The 18526-nt window shown below is 37.8% G+C and overlaps 2 long non-coding RNA genes across 2 annotated transcripts; both read right to left on the reverse strand.

Annotated features, from left to right (window-relative positions):
• Positions 1–999: 999 nt before the first annotated feature.
• On the reverse strand, positions 1000–1587 carry LOC132152405 (uncharacterized). Its single transcript, XR_009436503.1, has 2 exons — positions 1499–1587; positions 1000–1118 (listed from the first exon to the last, which is right to left on the reverse strand). It is a non-coding gene; the product is annotated as an uncharacterized LOC132152405 (long non-coding RNA).
• A 4464-nt stretch (positions 1588–6051) lies between these two features.
• LOC132152406 (uncharacterized) lies at positions 6052–7118 on the reverse strand. The gene is made up of 2 exons (XR_009436504.1): positions 6246–7118; positions 6052–6181 (listed from the first exon to the last, which is right to left on the reverse strand). It is a non-coding gene; the product is annotated as an uncharacterized LOC132152406 (long non-coding RNA).
• Positions 7119–18526: the final 11408 nt, after the last annotated feature.

Consider the following 18526-nt stretch of genomic DNA (forward strand, 5'->3'; position numbering starts at 1 on the left):
GCTGATGTGCCACCCCATTGGATGTTATTCCCTTATCTATACATGGTCTAATTATAGCAACCTATCTTGGCAAATGTAATCTTTTTATCTCACTAACGTACCATTTTGCTTTAGAAGTATTAACCCCTGGAGTTGTACAGATTTCTTTTATGATTTAAATTGGGGTGCTATTCAATGACATTACAAAGCAGTGCAAACAGTACAAAGTTTATGACTAAGGAAGAGAGTGAGTAAATTATGGGGTAAATTAATTTTTTTTTAAATCGTTACAAATTTGGCATAAGGGTGAGTAAACTGACTAATATTTTTATATTTGCATGAACAGTTCCTTTAATTCAAGTCAAGTGCATCAAATGTTAATGTAACTACAGAAGACTATACTTACACTATCTACACTGTAGAGGAAGCTGGCGTTTTCTTTAAATCGTGCTGGCAATAAAATGAGTGCAGCATTCCTAACGAGACCTACAAACAGATACAAATTATTGTATATTAGGTACAGAAATCAATTAAAGTGATAGCTTACCCAAAAATGAAAATTCAGTCATCATTCACTCACTCTTGTCATTTTAAACATATATAGCTTTCTTTCTTCAGCATAACACAAAAAAATATATTTTGAAGAATGTTGGTAACCGAACAATGCTGGTACTCATTCACTTCTATTATATGGACACCAAACCAATGGGCACCATCGTTGTTCGGTTACCATCCTTCTTCAAAATATCTTCTTCTGTGTTCTGAAGAAGAAAGTCATAAAGATTTGAAATGACAAGAGGTTAGTAAAGGATGACAATTTTTATTTGGGGGTAATTTATTCCTTTAATATTTGCATTATTTTAATACATGTTTTCACTTATACAATTTATAGGAGCTACAACCTTTACATTGACAATGCAAACAATGCAACTTTACACTGGGCATGGAACAGATAGGTTGGATGGGGAAAAATATATGGTGTAGTTACCTTCTGTGGTTTCCTAATGAGATTGGCGTAGAGGTTTTTTTTGACTTCCTTCTTTTGCACTCCTGATGATGTCTGGGGCCATTTCATTCAGAGATGTTTCCATGTTCTTCGCCAAGTCTGTTCCAAACCTCATTGTCATTTCATGCAGGATCTTAAATACAAAACAGTAAAATTACTACAGGTGCTTCACTTTGAAATTAAATTTTGGTATGTTTTAGCTTACCTCAAGGGCACTCGAGTAATTCGACTCGGCGCAGTAAAAAGTCATGCCTGATCCTCTTCCCCTTGACAAAAGTGAGAGGAAGAGGATCAGGCGTGACTTTTTACTGCGCTGAGTCGAAGTAATCCAAAAAGTGCTATTCCGCCATACATTATAGTTTTATATATTCTAAAACATCCCTCAATGTCACAGGTAACACTAAAATCTGCTTGGTGGTTATGTTGCACTTGCAGGTGAGTTATAAACTTTGTGAGTTGAAACTTCACAACATCATAAAATTAACATTTATAAATTTTCATCTGTAACGTTACCTCTGAAACTTTCTTTTGCATCAATGAGGTTTATAGTTTGAAGCCAGTGGCACATGTCATCTACTGACCATTTATCAACCATGGTTATCTGGGGATAAAAAAACAAAAAACAAAGCATAAATAACACTTCATAAACCAACTATGCATTAAACACACCTAACGTTAAACATTTTTGGCTTTAGAACATTTGAATACTAAAATGTAACCTTGTGCTATAATCACTTTAATCCAGCGCATGCGTCACAGTAAACATAAACGAACGCTGCACTGCAACTGTGTCTTTGTACAGTTTTAATAGCTACAGACCGGCCGGACGTTTTGAACTGTAGCCGTGTCCACTTTCCTGCTGAGTTTAGCTCCAACCCTGATAAAACACACCTGAACAAGCTAATCAAAATCCTCGTCTGGTCTGGGTCGGAGTTAAAAACTGCACGAAAGTATCTTGCGGGCCAAAGTTAAGAACTTCTACACCTGTTAACATAGGCCTAGGAAAAATACTCACCGCAAAATACTTTCACATAATCATTCACCTCCGTCTTCCACCCGGTTCACTTTTATTTGAATCGGCGCCGTTTATTTGAACTAGTGATGGGAAGTTCGGATCATTTTACCGACTCTGACTTTTGAGTCTCGTTCAGCAAAATGAAGAATCTTTTTTCGAGTCATTTCGTTCATTTCGTTCATTTTAGCAAAATGTAATGAAAATGTTATGTGTTACTTCCCCAACACATCTAGTACTTACGCAAACGTTGATCACACTAAAAACAATACAAAACTAAAATGCTATAAGATACAGAAAAAAAATTCATTCTTTACCTGGGTCTTCAGTCTGTGATTAGCTCACCTCACCTCTTATCTGACAAGAAGTCCTCGGGTTTAAGTCATTCCTTAATCACGTGACAGCCCCATACGCAAAACTAACGCAGTCTTGAGCCGGAAAGAGAATTGATTAGTTCATCTCATGAGTCTTTCGGGTCTCGGGTCGAGTTTGAATCGTTCCTTAATCACGTGACAGCCCCATACGCAAAACTAACGCAGTCTTGAGCCGGAAAGAGAATTGATTAGTTCATCTCATGAGTCTTTCGGGTCTCGGGTCAAGTTTGACTCGTTCCTTAATCACGTGACAGCCCCATAAGTTATTTCTGACATTTTCTGTCACTGTGTTTTTGTTACTGTTTGTTGAGGATCTGTGGTTTGTTATTATTTTATAAATAAATAAAACCCTGTTATAAATAAAATATTGATTAATTTGTCTTTTTGACTGTCTATCGGTAAATAAACTCTAGGCTATATAATAATATAATAATTCAAGCTTACAATAAAAAGTATTTATACTAGTTGTTCATTTTTACTCCAATTTTGAGTTTGCTGGTATAATAATTGCTTTTCCTAGGCAGACTTGACATATTGGTGTAATATATGTATAAGAAGATTGCTCAAAAAAGGACATAATGACATATACATTAAAAGCAAATACAATTTTGAATTTGAATTATTAAATGTTAGTTTGAAAACATTAAGGTTATGATAACTTCAGCTTTAACAGTTTTAACCCAGCTCAGAGTGAGGAGGATACTTCAGATCCAGTGCAGGGGCCATGTTTTGGGAAGACTTTGACGAGAGGGTAGCAAGCTTGAGGCCTTCTGCTACCTCTTCTAAGACCTCAGATGCTATAAAGGTGCAGGCCTACCTTGCAGAGCCACTCTTAACCCGCACATCAGCTCCTCTGGCCTGGTGGAGGAGATGTTCACCAGTATACAAAAGCCTTTCTGAAGTCACAAAGACAAGACTTTGCATTGTGGCCACATCTGTGCCATCTGAAAGAATTTTTTCTAAAACTGGGCAGATTATCTCAGATAGAAGAAACAGACTCAGCCCATCCAAGGTCAGGGAGCTTGTTTTTTTTTAATGCAAACATGCCTTAAAGCAAGTCCTAAAAATATAGCCACAGTGTGTTATTTATTTTAAAGCTTATTTATTTTTATTTATTTAGAAAAAGACCAGCTTGTTGTGCAATATTTTTTGTTGTTGTTGTGATTTTAAAGGTAATTTGTTATTGTTATAAGCAGTGTTGGGAAGGTTACTTTGGAAATGTAATAGGTTACAGATTACAAGTTACCCTATTTAAAATGTAATAGTAGTGTAACTTTTTTAATTACTTTAATAAAGTAATGTAACTAATTACTTTTGAGTACATTTTGATTACTTTTATAAATTTCTAATGAATGTTAATTTGCAACTGTTAATCATCTTCAACCATTTTACACCATGCAGGTTAAACCTTACAGTAGTACTCAATACTGTCAGACTTTCACCATCCTTCATCACTTAAATTAAGATGATCACATTTGAACACATCCACCACACAATCAGACTTTACTTAGAGATTGATCTGAAGTTCAAAGCAGATTTAAAATCTAAAGAAATAGTTTATAGATACTGTTTTTGAAACCAAATCTTTGCATAACTACAGGCATCTAACTGCATCTAACAATGGTTTGGGGAAAAATAGTTAATAAAAAAATAAAAGCATATACATCAACTCAAATACGGTTATCTAATAAGCATGTGTCCTATTTTGTGTACTTAACTCCTGAAACATTGGTGTCTTTTTGAAACACTGCTGTCTCTTTGTATATGATATGATGATAGTTTCTCAAAATAAGTAAAAAATGCTCATGAAGTGACTGTTCTAGAGATTAATTTCCATGAGGGGCGGACTGGGGAAAAAAATAGGCTGGGAAATCTCACACTCATACACCCACAACCCATTCTGAAACATGGACAACCCTATTTTTTTTTTTGGACCTGACATCAAAAATATTTGAATCCTTAGGTTGGGGGACTTGCAACGTAATTAAAAGTTCTCTCCTGAACTGCACCTTCACTTCCATTATCCATCCATCTCTCTCATGACTTTAATACTGAAGATTTTTATTTGACTTTTACCATGTTTTGTAAGTGCAATTTTGTTTTTTTTGGCAAATGAATTACTACTTGTATATATTGTTACTACAAATTCCATAATTAAACCACGGTTAGTGCCATACCATAGGCTATATTAATTTTCCTAAGGGTTGTGTTTTTGTATCCACTAGCTCCCCCTAAACCTATGATAAAATATGATGATTTGTCTGCTAACTTACTACTGTAACATTACAAAAGATAATAATGACGTCGTTTATACAGTATTTTGATTGATTGCGAGCAATGTGCTGCTGCTGCTTGACTAAGTAAACAAAGACAAAACTACATTAGCATATTTACAGATGAAACTGACCTGCACCTGAAACCCTGAACAGAAGTGTCGCTTCTCTGCTCCAGCTGTGCTTTTACACAGTTCACTCCGGTCTCTCTCTCTCGCATTGATTACTCGGAGTCTGATCCAAACCGTTCGGCGGAGGCGCGGAGAGCGCGCGAGCCCAACCATTGCCAGTCACGACTAACCGATTCATGATTTATTAGAGATTTAATTATCGAATGGCGGATTCGGAAATAATCGCTACTTTGTTGTCCAAAGTTTTTATTTTATTTATTTATTATTATTGTTACTGAAGTCCATTTTGGTTTAGTCTGTCTATTATGGATCCAGTCCAGATCATCTGGAATTCCATACATACCATAGTCAGCTTGCTTGAGGTTTTAGCCAAGGGAAATCACAGCAGTGTACCCGCATATGATTGTCTTAAACGTGATTACTTTAGCCACCATTAACATCTGCTTTGATAATCAAATATTAGTTTCAGTGAATAATTAAACACCACATTTGGACTATTTGGATATTTTAATTTGTTTGAAATAATGTCAACCATACGTTCTGAATTAATTTGACTTGAAAGTAGTCTAGAATCTTGGGCTGTAATGAGGGATCTGCAGGATCACTTATAATTCACTGAATTTTAAGAGTGTTGTTTAAAGCTACAGAGTGTTTGTGATACTTAAAATGCTTGTAAAATAAGTGAAATGATCATTTCCGTTGTGTTGTGTTGTCCATCGCCAATACTCTCATCCATCTCTAGGAATATGATTGATTAGTCTGCATATCCCAGCTTGTCCATCAATTAATTTATATGCCATTTGTGCGTATGACCAACACATCTCTATTAATCTTTCCTAGCACTCTCACTGTTTTCCTGGACTCTTGCCTTTAAGTATGGAAGTGATCAATTGCCCATGGTTTTGTGTAAAAACTGTTGAGATTTATGAGTCTGCAGTGGTCGAAGTGATGAATGCTCTGGCTCTGCTCTATGCGTACACATTTGAGGGTCCTCATTACATGTGATTGGTACATAAATTATTCTAATCAATATTAGCTCTTAAAAAGAACCTAATGATTAGTAGAAGCTAGTGTTTTGTGTGTGTCTCTGTTAGTGTAATTTAACCATCTGAAAAAAAGCACTCTGAAGTTTAACTTATTTAATTAAATATGTGTACAAAAACATAACTTTCAGTTTGCACTTACAAACAAGTATATTCTTTTGAAGTACACAATTCCTGTAAAAAGTATTCTTTTCAAAATAAAAATGTATTTCTTTTTCACAAGGGGTCACATGTCCATCAGCTTTTTTCAGTTGTTATTGTGCATATTATACGTTTGTTCAGTTGTGTTTATTTCCTGGAATTGTGTTATCAGTGCAGTGCATTACAATGGCTGAGGATTGGCAGAGCATCTGGAACTTTTGTCTATGCACTAATCCAATTCTCTCATTAATTTCCATGCTGTCTGCTCTTTCAAATCTTAACTTACAAACATGTTTATGAGAGCTTTTAGGTCACTTTAATTTGATCTATGGCTTCTTAAGCAAGCAAGTGATTACCTTTATACAAATGTACCTCACATAAATGTTGGAGTTGGTAAATTTCATCTATATCCCAAGTTTAGTAATGCACGGTTTGACAGTTTAACTCCTACTTCAGCCAAAGAATATATTTGTTCAGGCCTTGTTCCTCGATTCTAAGTGAAAGTTCAGAATTCCACCTGGTCTTAAAGGATGTTCATTCTCTCAATGATAAAAAAGGGTTACATGGTCTGTGATGGGAGCTGGTCTCTGTACATCAATGTGACAACAGCACTGGTGTTTCAGGGACACAACTGAGGTTGTAGAGCCCCATACCCCCTTGCGTCTGACTGTAACAGGTCTTGATAGATTACTCACACGACTTTTTGGCTACTGGCCTGTTATTTGAGCCCTGTGAGGCGATCTTGCCCTCTGGCTGGTGATTTACTGCCTTATGTCTCTGTAAATCAATCTGTGGCTAGTCCGTGGGCCATTCTCTACCATGCCGTGACGCATTGAGCTACTTAATGTCAAATGCTCTATGATGTATGGAGGGCCAAATTTTTGATTTGGCAAAGCTCTCAGAAGAAAGGAAATTCCTCCACGGTCTTTGGTAGGAGTTTAACAAATTGGTTATTATTCTGTGTAGTTGATCAAAGAAGGTCTGAAGTGCTAAAGATGTAGAATGTTATTGCTATCAAAATCTTTTTCAAAATCTTGCAAGTGCAAATATAAAATGCAACTATAAAATCATGCTTAATTAGGATCTATAACAACAGCAATATCCTCTTGAAAATAATTTTACTTTTATTATTTCTTAGAAAAACTGTTTTAAAAGTATTGCATATTAATATTTTATATATAAAAAAATCACCAAATCAAAGTCATGTGGTGTGACCAACAAAAAAATCCATGTGGATTTTAAACTTGATTTAAACCATTTGAACACTCTTTATTTCACAGACCCATATTTCACTAAGCTAAATGCAAATAATAAAAAGCAACTAACTATATAATCATGTTCAATTAGGAATTATAAAACACAAAAACCACAGTATATTATTATCCTCAAAACGATTTTACTTATTATTTCTTAGGAAAATATATTTTAACAGTATTGCTTATTAATAGTTGTAAACATTTTGTTCACCAAATTAAAGTCATGTGGAGCAACCAATACAACTGGATTTTAAACCAGGTTAAAATATATACAGGTGCTGGTCATATACAATAATTAGAATATCATCAAAAAGTTGATTTATTTCACTAATTCCATTCAAAAAGTGAAACTTGTATATTAATTTCCTTTTAATTTTGATGATTATAACTGACAACTAAGGAAAAGTTGTCGGCGTGGCAAGGAGTCGATCAGTCGTGTGGCACTGCTCAGGTGTTATGAGAGCCCAGGTTGCTCTGATAGTGGCCTTCAGCACTTCTGCATTGTTGGGTCTGGCATATCACATCTTCCTCTTTCCAATACCCCATAGATTTTCTATGGGGTTAAGGTCAGGCGAGTTTGCTGGCCAATTAAGAACAGGGATACCATGGTCCTTAAACCAGGTACTGGAAGCTTTGGCACTGTGTGCAGGTGCCAAGTCCTGTTGGAAAATGAAATCTGAATCTCCAACAAAGTTAGTCAGCAGTAGGAAGCATGAAGTGCTCTAAAACGTCCTAGTGTATGGCTGTGTTGACCTTGGACCTCAGAAAACACTGTGGACCAACACCAGCAGATGACATGGCACTGTAAACCATCACTGACTGTGGAAACTTTACACTGGACCTCAAGCAACGTGGATTGTGTGCCTCTCCTCTCTTCCTCCAGACTCTGGGACCCTTATATCTAAAGGAAATGCAAAATTTACCTTCATCAGAGAACATAACTTTGGACCACTCAGCAGCAGTCCAGTTCTTTTTAAAGCGAGATGCTTCTGACGCTGTCTGTTGTTCAAGAGTGGCTTGACACAAGGATTGCGACAGCTGAAACCCATGTCTTGCATACATCTGTGCGTAGTGGTTATTGAAGCACTGACTCCAGCTGCAGTCCACTCTTTGTGAATCTCCCCCACATTTTTGAATGAGTTTTGTTTCACAATCCTTTCCAGGGTGCGGTTATCCCTATTACTTGTACACTTTTTTCTACCATATCTTTTCCTTCCTTTCGCCTCTCTAATAATGTGCTTGGACACAGAGCTCTGTAAACAGCCAGCCTCTTTTGCAATGACCTTTTGCATCTTGCCCTCCTTGTGCAAGGTGTCAATGGTTGTCTTTTGGACAACTGTCAAGTCAGCAGTCTTCCCCATGATTGTGTAGCCTACAGAATTAGAGTGAGAGACCATTTAATGGCTTTGCAGGTGATTTGAGTTAATTAGCTGATTAGAGTGTGGCGCCAGGTGTCTTCAATATTTTTTTGAGATTCTAAATTTGGGATTTTCCTTAGTTATCAGTTATATACATCAAAATATATCAGTCTGTGTATGAATGAATGAAAATAATATACAAGTTTCACTTTTTGAATGGAATTAGTGAAATAAATCAACTTTTTGATGACATTCTAACTATATGACCAGCACCTGTATACACACATGGTATATAATCCAAAATTTTTCATTTAAATACTCAAATTATACACACACACAGTTAAGACGGTTATTAACATTTTAATTGACTGGTCCTTTCTTAAATGGCTGTATAGAATTTACTTTATGGCTCTACTGCAAAATTCTTAGATGCTTAGGCCCATATTCTGAGATTTATGCAGCAGAATATGGACTGATAACCCTTCATCTGTTCACCGTGTGAATTATTCTCTGCTCTCACTATCTGTCTCACCCTACACAGCCAGCATTCATATGGCTGCATGGCAGAATCTGTGTGTGTACGTGTTTGTGTGTGTGTGTGTGTGTGTGTGTGTATGTGTGTGTGTGTGTGTGTGTGTGTGTGTGTGTGTGTGTGTGTGTGTGTGTGTGTGTGTGTGTATGTGTATGTGTATGTGTACGTGTGTGGCCTGCCTGCCAAAATGTGTCAGTTGGTCTATCTCGACTTTCCATTCTCCCCAGATTGCAGCACAGACTGTGAGACGTTAACGTATTCACGCCACATTTTCATTCCTCCCTTCAGAAGTGTCATGAAACAGGGTATTAAGAAGTAATCTGAAGGAGTTTCATCTCTGCAATGAAACAAAATCAAGAAAAATGATCTTTTGGCTTGTAGCAGATTATTTTGTACATTTTGAGCTTTGAATGACCTGTCATGAAAAGGAAAATATCTTCTCTCTGTCTCTTTCTTTCTGGGTTTGGTTATTGTGCTGATTTGGTGGCTGACTCGATCTTCCCTTAGCAGACAGAAAGGAAATGAAAACAGTATCATGTCTTTTCTTAACGTTCAACTTCAGCTGACCCCAGATCAGTACCGCTGCCCTCAGACTGTAAACTTTAGAGTACAGCACAGAATCAGAAACCTTTCCTATGCCCTAGTGTCCACCCAAAGCCTTAATCTAAAACCTAACATCAAAGACACTCAAGGAGCCATGTCATCCCTCAATAAGACAGCAAACTCAAAAAACAACCCCTCTGTTTGACTTCATATGCTTCAACAGCCCCAGCTGCTGGACTATAACATTCGATTATACTTTAAAGGGGTCATCGGATGCCACATGCACTTTTAAAAGTAGTTTGAACATAAATGTGTGTTCACACCCTGACCACCCTATAATGATAAAAGTCCACCCAGTGTTTTTTTTTTCCTTTTTTTTTTCTCTTTTTATCTACTAAAATCTTTACCCCATCTCAAATCAAGCGTTCTCATCTTCTTGTCTGTTCTCATCTTCTTGTCTGTGTGACGTCATACGGATGAAGGCCACTCCCACGATAGATGATTGACACTGCCGTCTTACCTTAGAGCCGCCCTGAGTAAGCTGCCATCAGTCTGCCATTGTTTCGACACCAGAGTAGGAGTAAACAAGAATGGCTTCTAAGCGATTTAAGTGTTTTGTTGTTGGATGTAATAATGAACATGGCAGTCGTTACTCCCGACATCTGAGCTGCTGAAGTGGATTACATTTTTTTTTGAAGGGAATGCACCCCCGATCTACCTAAATGCGTTTATGTTTATGTGAATCTTTCTTGATCCAGCCTCACCTATAAAATAAGTGAGTATAAGGTTCTTTTATGAATCTTTGCAAATCGCCTTTCCTAATAACGGGCTAGTTAGCAAGTTTCTGAATGAATGCAGCTAAAGCCTGGTTCTCACGGGACGATTTTAAAATTGTCGGCCAATTTTCCAAACCTGAGAGACCCCACACACGGCGATAAAAAATCACGGGTCTAACAGTTTTGCTCGTACAGTGTGTGGTGTGCAGCCACACGGCAAAATCAACACATCACACACGAACCGATTTGACTCCCGAGCATTCCCAGGTCAGATGGGAAATCTCGCAAAATCCCTCGAGATCAAACGTGACTTCAGAGTAAACAATCATGGCGGACGAAGAAGATGCAGTGGCCATAGTTTGTGCTTTGTTTTTAACCGAAAAAAAAAAATGCCCACAAGAAAACGCGAGCATGGACTATACTTGCTACATCATGATATGGAGGTGAGTTGTTGTTTTATATCATAGAAATGTCCTTACGTACTACACTGATTAATTACCATTGAAATACACGTTCATATATTCGTTTCCATGTACTCTGGTGGACTGCAGTTGTGGATGTAGTTATGCCCATCGACTTTCTGGTGCGCCATGCCGCCGGCTGTTTTGATTTTGTTACCCGGTACTTCCTCGCCGCCTCGTCACCTCGCTTTCTGATTGGCTACACGCCACAGTCCACAGGCTGCGTGATCGTTTGTCCTCGGGGGAAACCACACACGAGAAGAAATCGGGCCAAATAAATCCAACATGTTGGATATCCCCGATTTGAGATCGGAGCAGTCCCGACGTCCTTCCGAGCAGAGGAGAGCAGTCTTAACACACCACACACGGCAGGAATATCTGATCAGATTATTTTACGATAATCGGAGCAACCTTAAGATTGTCGGAAGGGGTGAATCGGGGCTAAATTCGGCCTAATTATCCTGCCGTGTGAACCAGGCTTAAAGTATACCATCTCTCATAGAGCGACTCAGAAGAGAGGGGCGGGGCGAGCAGAGCTAATTTGCATTTAAAGCAGTATGCAACAAAACGGCTTGCTATGAAAAGAGCTGTCTGACAAGGTAAAAAGGGTGTTGTTTTACACTACCACTGAGAAATTTTAACCAAAATATGAGACTTTTCATTAAGACCCTAAAGAATAATTTCAACTTGTGGAAAAAGGGGCATTCGATGACCAGTTCATTTTTCCCTCATGCAGCATAATACTTTTTTCCATTTCATTTATTTGGTTATTGTTAGGTTTTCAGACACCTTTTTGGTTCCACATGAGTCATGCTGTATTTGTTTAATTTGGGATAACAAATTGAAAGTAACTTTTTAATTACACTTATGAATCGCTGAGTAATAAAAAAATAAATAAAAAATTGTTCCCAGATTAAGGGTATAATGAGCATTATTAGCTAGTTTCATTACTGAAATCCAATCTCACTTTGGCCAGTGGGGGAAAATAAACTTCCATCAGAGAATAACGCACTCAGTCTGAAAGCAGTTAGATTTTTCTGCTGCAATCCTTCTGCTTCCACACACAATGCCTTTAGAATATCAAGTTCTTTTTGGACATAAATTAGCATTTATACAAACCATCAGCCCCGAACAAAGCAGTTTCACTTGTTATCCTGCATCTAAATGGCTGTTTGGCTCCATTGTGGACTCTGGTATAAGGCAGACTGGTAGTTGATGAATTCGGGTTTAATTCAGTCCGGGGACAGTGCACAGGTTTGTGGGCACCATTTGTTTTTCCAGGGCTAATATTCATCTCCTTCCTACCTCTGCTCTTCTCCACCTCCTCACTGCATACTGACCTCAGTCTCCTTTATGTACAAGGCATCTGACATTTCTAATGTCATGCATAATCTTGACAAACAATCTTTTTCGATGCATGAAAATAACCGTATGAAACAAATGGGAGGGTTTGCTGTTTCTTCAACTGTGGCGTATTAGTTCAAACTGAGACTGCTACGATGATAATAATGTCACTAAATAAATGGTTCAACTTGACAAGGGATAATGATTATGCTTGTGTTTTGTGCCCCCGCTTGCACCCATCTGAAGGAAACGTGGCATACTGTTTGCTGTTTGGGTTTCATTTCATTATGCATTTTTAATTTTGCTTGGCTCATTCCTTAAACTTAAACAGAGGAACGGACAAAGACAAGTAATTAAAGTTAACAGGCCGGGTTTAGTCACTATTCAGCTCAACTTTAATACACATGAAGAGTAAATAATTAGAGCATGGTATTGAAAATGGAAAGATAAAAGTGTCTCTCATGCTCAGAGATTTGATGAATGAAAGAAAGAATGGAGAAGGGGGAAACAGGTTAGCTGGAAAGGAAACAGCTTACTGCATAATTCTCTTTTATAAGGAAAGGGGGAAAAGTCTATCAACTCTGTCATGTGGTGCAACCAAAATGCAGACGAAAACATACAACAGGAAACATATCCCTTATCTCTTAAAACATTAGATAATGTAATAATTGAGCATTTTATGACAAGGCAAGGTAGGACCTGAACTTATGTTTGTCTATAAATAATTAAATGTTTTAAATTTCTGCTTTTTATTTATTTATTTATTTATTTATTTTTTTGGGGGCTTAATGTAAAAAATACGACTGTCCTGATATCATAACAAGGAAAAAGTCTTATTAGTAGTTTACCATAATCATTTAATATTATATTGTTGGAAAAATAGTATTTTAACAACTTTAACAGCAAAGTCATGTGGTGTGACCAACACAATCATTTGGTGTAATCAACATACATAAGATACATGAAATAGGAAATTATATCAGAAATAATCAAAATATTAAATATATGCTGATTTGAAAGATAAATACATGGAATACACCCAGTGGCAGATCTAGAAAATTTTGCATGGGGGGGGCAAAGGGGTGGCAAGAGGTCTTTGCAGGGTGGCAGGGGTACATGGAATCCCTATATATGAATTGCTTTAAAAAAAAACACAAAAACACTTTTAAACTACAGTAGTTATTGTTTAATCATGCCCTTACACACTACAACGTTTTTTAATTCACAACACACACCAGTTATGTTTAGACTATTCTATTGTATTTGTTATTTCCCCAGTTGTAACCTGGTTTCATTGCTGTGATATCTGAGAGGAATTGGATTTAATAGGACTGCTTAGGCTTAGCTAATCAAATGATCGATCTCCTAACTGGCACTGTATTGTGTGTTGTAACGTAACAGCCCAAACTAAAATTGGGTATTTTTATTTAAAGTAATTAATTATTAAAGCGATTTAAGGGAATAAAGAAAAAGAAAGGCTTGTTGTATTAGTGAAATAATTGTAACTTTTTGCAACTAATATTTTATTTTTAATTTACATAAATGAATCAAGGAAATTATAGCATATTTTCAATTAAAAAAGGCAAAATTTAATAAATAAATAAAAAAAGTTTAACTTTTCTATTGTAAAACAGTCAAATATTAAATTATCTACTTACATTTTACCAGGCATTTGTTAACTTATTTAATAATTTTGACATTGATGAGCTAGACCGCTGAACTTTTAGTCTTCATAACAACAAACAGAGCGTTGCGTAATGTAGTGCATCAGAGCAGCATCAATAATAATATCAAGTGAATCTCTTATCTGCATCTTAAGTTTATTGCCAATAATAATGACAGGTTTGCGAACGTGAACTCGGTGAGCTCGCGCAAAACACATCTTCAGCACAGCGACTCATTTAAACGCCTCTGATTGGCCGATGTGATCAACAGACATGTCTGTGATTGGCTACAATGCTCAACGTTGCAAAAGCACGTCAAAAGTACCTTTAATGCAAAGGGAAAAATATAAATAAAAATGTAATATGCACTGTTCATGATTAGTTAATCGCGGCCGCTGTAATCTTATTTACATTTGTTTTTCTGATGAATTGTTTTGCTCTGTGAGAAAGACAAGTAAACAAAATATTCGGGGCTTTACTAAAAACTTTCGGGGCTTAAGCCCCATTAGCCCAGCCCTAGCGCTGCCCCTCAATATTTTATATTTTTTATTAAGTTGTTCTTGTCTTTACTAAAATCAAAATCAGGCTAATCAAAGAGAAGAGTGCTCTTACAAATCACGAGGGAGCGATTTGACCGCTGATTTTGCCTAACGTAATAGACTCGCTGTTTTTGCTGATGCTGAATCGTCTTTAGCATACAATACATTCATTACAAATGTAACTTTAAGTTAAACGTGTGTTTAAACTACACCTGGGGAAACTCACTTCACCTTCAGAGGATCTGTCCGGGGCAGTTCAGTCTCTGGTTGCAGGGCCACCGCACCGATGCAGACTCGCTGTGTGTATGAGCCAGACTGAGCGAACGCCGCTCTGCACGTTTGAATCAGGGACGTAACTAAGTATTTTTAAGGGGCAGGGGGGAAGGGCGAATAATACATTTAAAATTAAATTGTTCACTTTTGGTAAATGTATTGGACATAGTGGTGGGTTGTTTTTGTAAGTACAGTTTTTGGATCATTAAAGTTAGGGGGGCAGCTGGGGGGGCAAGGCTCTAGAGTGGGGGGGCACCTGCCCCCCCTTGCCCCCCTGTAGATCCGCCCATGAATACACCTTTAGGATCTTATAGAGTCTTAACCTGATCCATGGATTTCATCCAAGCTTTTGAATTATTTCGGACGCCCCTGCGAATATGGGCGGGAGCAAGATATAACGGTTTCCCCTCAGTTATCACAACATGGATTAATCTGTGCTTGTACTGACGGCGTCGAAAGCATCTTACTATATTGTTCTCTCCGTCTCTCTCTCTCTCTCTATATATATATATATACACACTAAACAATAAAAAAATTATAGAACGTGTCCTCATTCAAATGTACCATCTGTTCCTGTTTCCATTGACACTGCGAACCATGCAGCTTCTTTTTTTATTATCTTTTAAATATGTATTATATAAAATAGGATGCTGCGCTACGGCTTCAATTAGCACTTCCTTCATTTTTTTATTTCTATACAGAGAGGTCACGCAGTGACGTATCGATCATCTACTGGTCACACGACTTCACGTGATGCGAATTCGCAGGTCAGAGTCCACCAAACTTGAACTTTCGAACGCAGCGAAATGCGAAATTTTTCGCTTGAGCCTGCGTTTCCGGTCTGACGCATTCGCATGCGTATGAGTGGAAGTAAATGGAACGAAAAGTGCAGTGTGACCCTTTAGTTACCCCTGCACCCTGATCACCCCATACTCTTCTTCACTAAGGAAAGAGCCATATTTAAGTGGTTTTAAGAGAGTAACAAAATGAATAAGCTCTTCTCCTTGAATGGGAGTCAGAGGAGTTAGGCACAGTCTAGTCTTGACATGCCCGTGGAGACAGGGCTCTATGGCAGCGCAGTGGTTGACACAGTCTGCCTTAAAGCCTCTAGCTCAGTGTGTCACTCACTCTGATGCTCTGCACAGGCCAATAATTACTTTTCCAATCATAGCAGCCCAGCATCAGACCAGAGGGACCCTCAGTCAGAAACACAGCACTCAACACATCTCTTTTACTCTTTACTACCCCCCCCCCCCATATATTTTCTCATATTGCATTTTAGTGCATCTCTCGCATTCAGAAGAACATATTTACTGCTGAAAAAACAACTTAGTGATTTTTGGTACTGGCTGTCCAACATCAATGAGACTTTTCACTGTTTGTATCACTGTGCTTGTCCGTGTTTGTTCCAGACCAGTGGTGTATAGTAAATACACAACCTTTGTTAAGATACTTAAGTACAAGTATAAATATTTTTGTTGACTTAAGAGACAATTTATATTTTTACTCTGATACATTTTTTTTTCAGACCTTTCGTTATATTTGCAAAGTGCAATAAATTATGGGAAGAAAAGCTTTGCAGATTGGTCATAACAATTATCATGAATGGATCTTTTGTTCTACTTGGTACCATTGAATCTGTTAAAATGGTTTACAGAGACTACTCAGTGATCCAAACATTGCCACAGACTTCAACAACAATATGAGCCGTGTCTTTAGTCTGCTGCGCCTAGCCCGCAAAGGTCCATGCATCAAGACAGCCCTGGTGAAAGATTCTGATGGCAATCTTGTAGCAACTGAAGCAAACTGCCTCGAACACTGGAAAGAGCACTGTTACATATTCATGTATTTGTGATATGTTGTTTTAAGTTTTGATCTGTTTGTCCTGACGTATTTGGCCCGTCCTGGAAAGTGTTTGGTGTAACTGCTGTGGTCACACGTGAGTATTTGCCCTGTATCTTGTAGTCATCGGGTAGGTTGGACCTGCCACTTTGTTATTTTGCCTTTTTTATTTTTAGTGGTTATTCGGAGTGGGGGTACGTTTCAGTTCACGTGTGGCTGATCTTGTTAATGGGATCGGTGCGTAGGTGGACATGAGTTTAGCGTTTAAAGTCACCCCGAGCCCCTAACGCCACTGAAGATTAGATGGTAAAAATAAAACTGTTACAGGGTAAATGCATTTTTTGTGGGATCGCTGTTAGTTGCAATTAGTGTCAGCCGCGTTTGTTTAGTTGCTTAAATGATCGTTAATTAGTGAGAGCAAGTTGTTTGTATACGTGCATGTACGTTTGACATTTATTCGTTTATTCGAGTGTGGATAAAAGTTTGGAATGGCTTCGGTGGATACTTTTCATGAATCTCCATCTTATGAACTGCTTTCTTTGTATACAAAGGAGCAGTTGTTGCAGATAGCAGAGTTTTATAAAATAGAAATAACCTCTAAGGACAGGAATTTAAAGGAAACTTTGTGGAGCATACTGAAAAGTAATCTTGTTAAATTGGGTATTCTAGAAAGGCCCTTAGCAGAGGAAATGGCTGGTCCTTCTATGGGAGATCATGCCATTCGTTTGAGAGAATTAGCTTTGAAAGAAAAAGAGTTGGAGTTTGAAAATTCAAAATTAGACTTACAAAAACGTGAATTGGATCATGAGTTCGCATTAAAACGAATGGAATTAGAAATGGCCACTAAGAAGGGTGCTGCTGTCTCTGAATTTGATATGGGATGAAATCGGAGGATGGTTCCTCCTTTTTGCGAAAGGGATGTTGAAAAATACTTTAGTCATTTTGAGAGAGTTGCGATTACTCTAAAGTGGCCTGCAGATTTTTGGTGTTTTATTACTGCAATGCGTGATCACTGGTAAGGCGCAAGAAGCTTACTCTGCCTTGACCATAGACGAAGCAGCCGATTATGAAACCGTGAAATCCGCAATTCTAAAAGCCTATGAATTAGTTCCGGAGGCGTATAGACAGCGTTTCAGACATTATGTAAAACTCTCTGATCAGACTTATGTGGAGTTTGCGCACGAGAAATACTTATTTGATAGATGGTGCGCGTCCAAAAAAGCTGAAAGCAGAGAACAGTTGCGACAACTGATGTTGGTGGAAGATTTTAAAAATGGCTTGCCTGCTGTTCTTTCTACATATTTAAATGAACAGAAAGCTGAGACACTTCACAACGCTGCTATGTTAGCTGATGACTTTGTGCTTATGCATAAGGTAGCATTTAAGGAGAAGTCATGGGACCGGTTTCCTGTTTCTTCATCAGTCTTAAGTGATAAAAAGTCATCTGGCAATAAAACAGTCGTTCCTTTTGGTGACAGGGCTTGTTTTTATTGTAAAGCTTCTGGACATTTAATTGCAAACTGTCCCATTCTTAAAAAGAAGTCCAGCCCAAAGTCTGTTGGTTTGATTTCAGGTTATTTTTATTTGAAATCTGTTCTTCCGTCTGACTCTTACTGTGCGGGACTACAACGTTTTCCTGAGGCGGTACCTTTACGTACTATAACAGCGAGAACTATTTCTAAAGCACTCATTAAGTTCTTCACACTGTTTGGTTTACCGAAAGTACTCCAGAGCAATCAAGGTACTAATTTTACATCTCGTATGTTTTCGCAAGTGCTCAAACGTCTCCACATTAAACATAATTTCTCATCTGCTTATCATCCTGAAAGTCAGGGAGCATTAGAAAGGTTTCACCAGAACTTGAAATCTATGCTTCGCTCTTACTGTTTCGAGTTAGGACGAGACTGGGAGGAGGGAATTCCATGGCTTCTTTTTGCTTCACGCGAGGTAGTGCAAGAATCACTCGGGTTTAGTCCCAC

This window comes from Carassius carassius, chromosome 11, assembly GCF_963082965.1.
Source record: "Carassius carassius chromosome 11, fCarCar2.1, whole genome shotgun sequence".
In the NCBI taxonomy this organism is placed as follows: domain Eukaryota; kingdom Metazoa; phylum Chordata; class Actinopteri; order Cypriniformes; family Cyprinidae; genus Carassius; species Carassius carassius.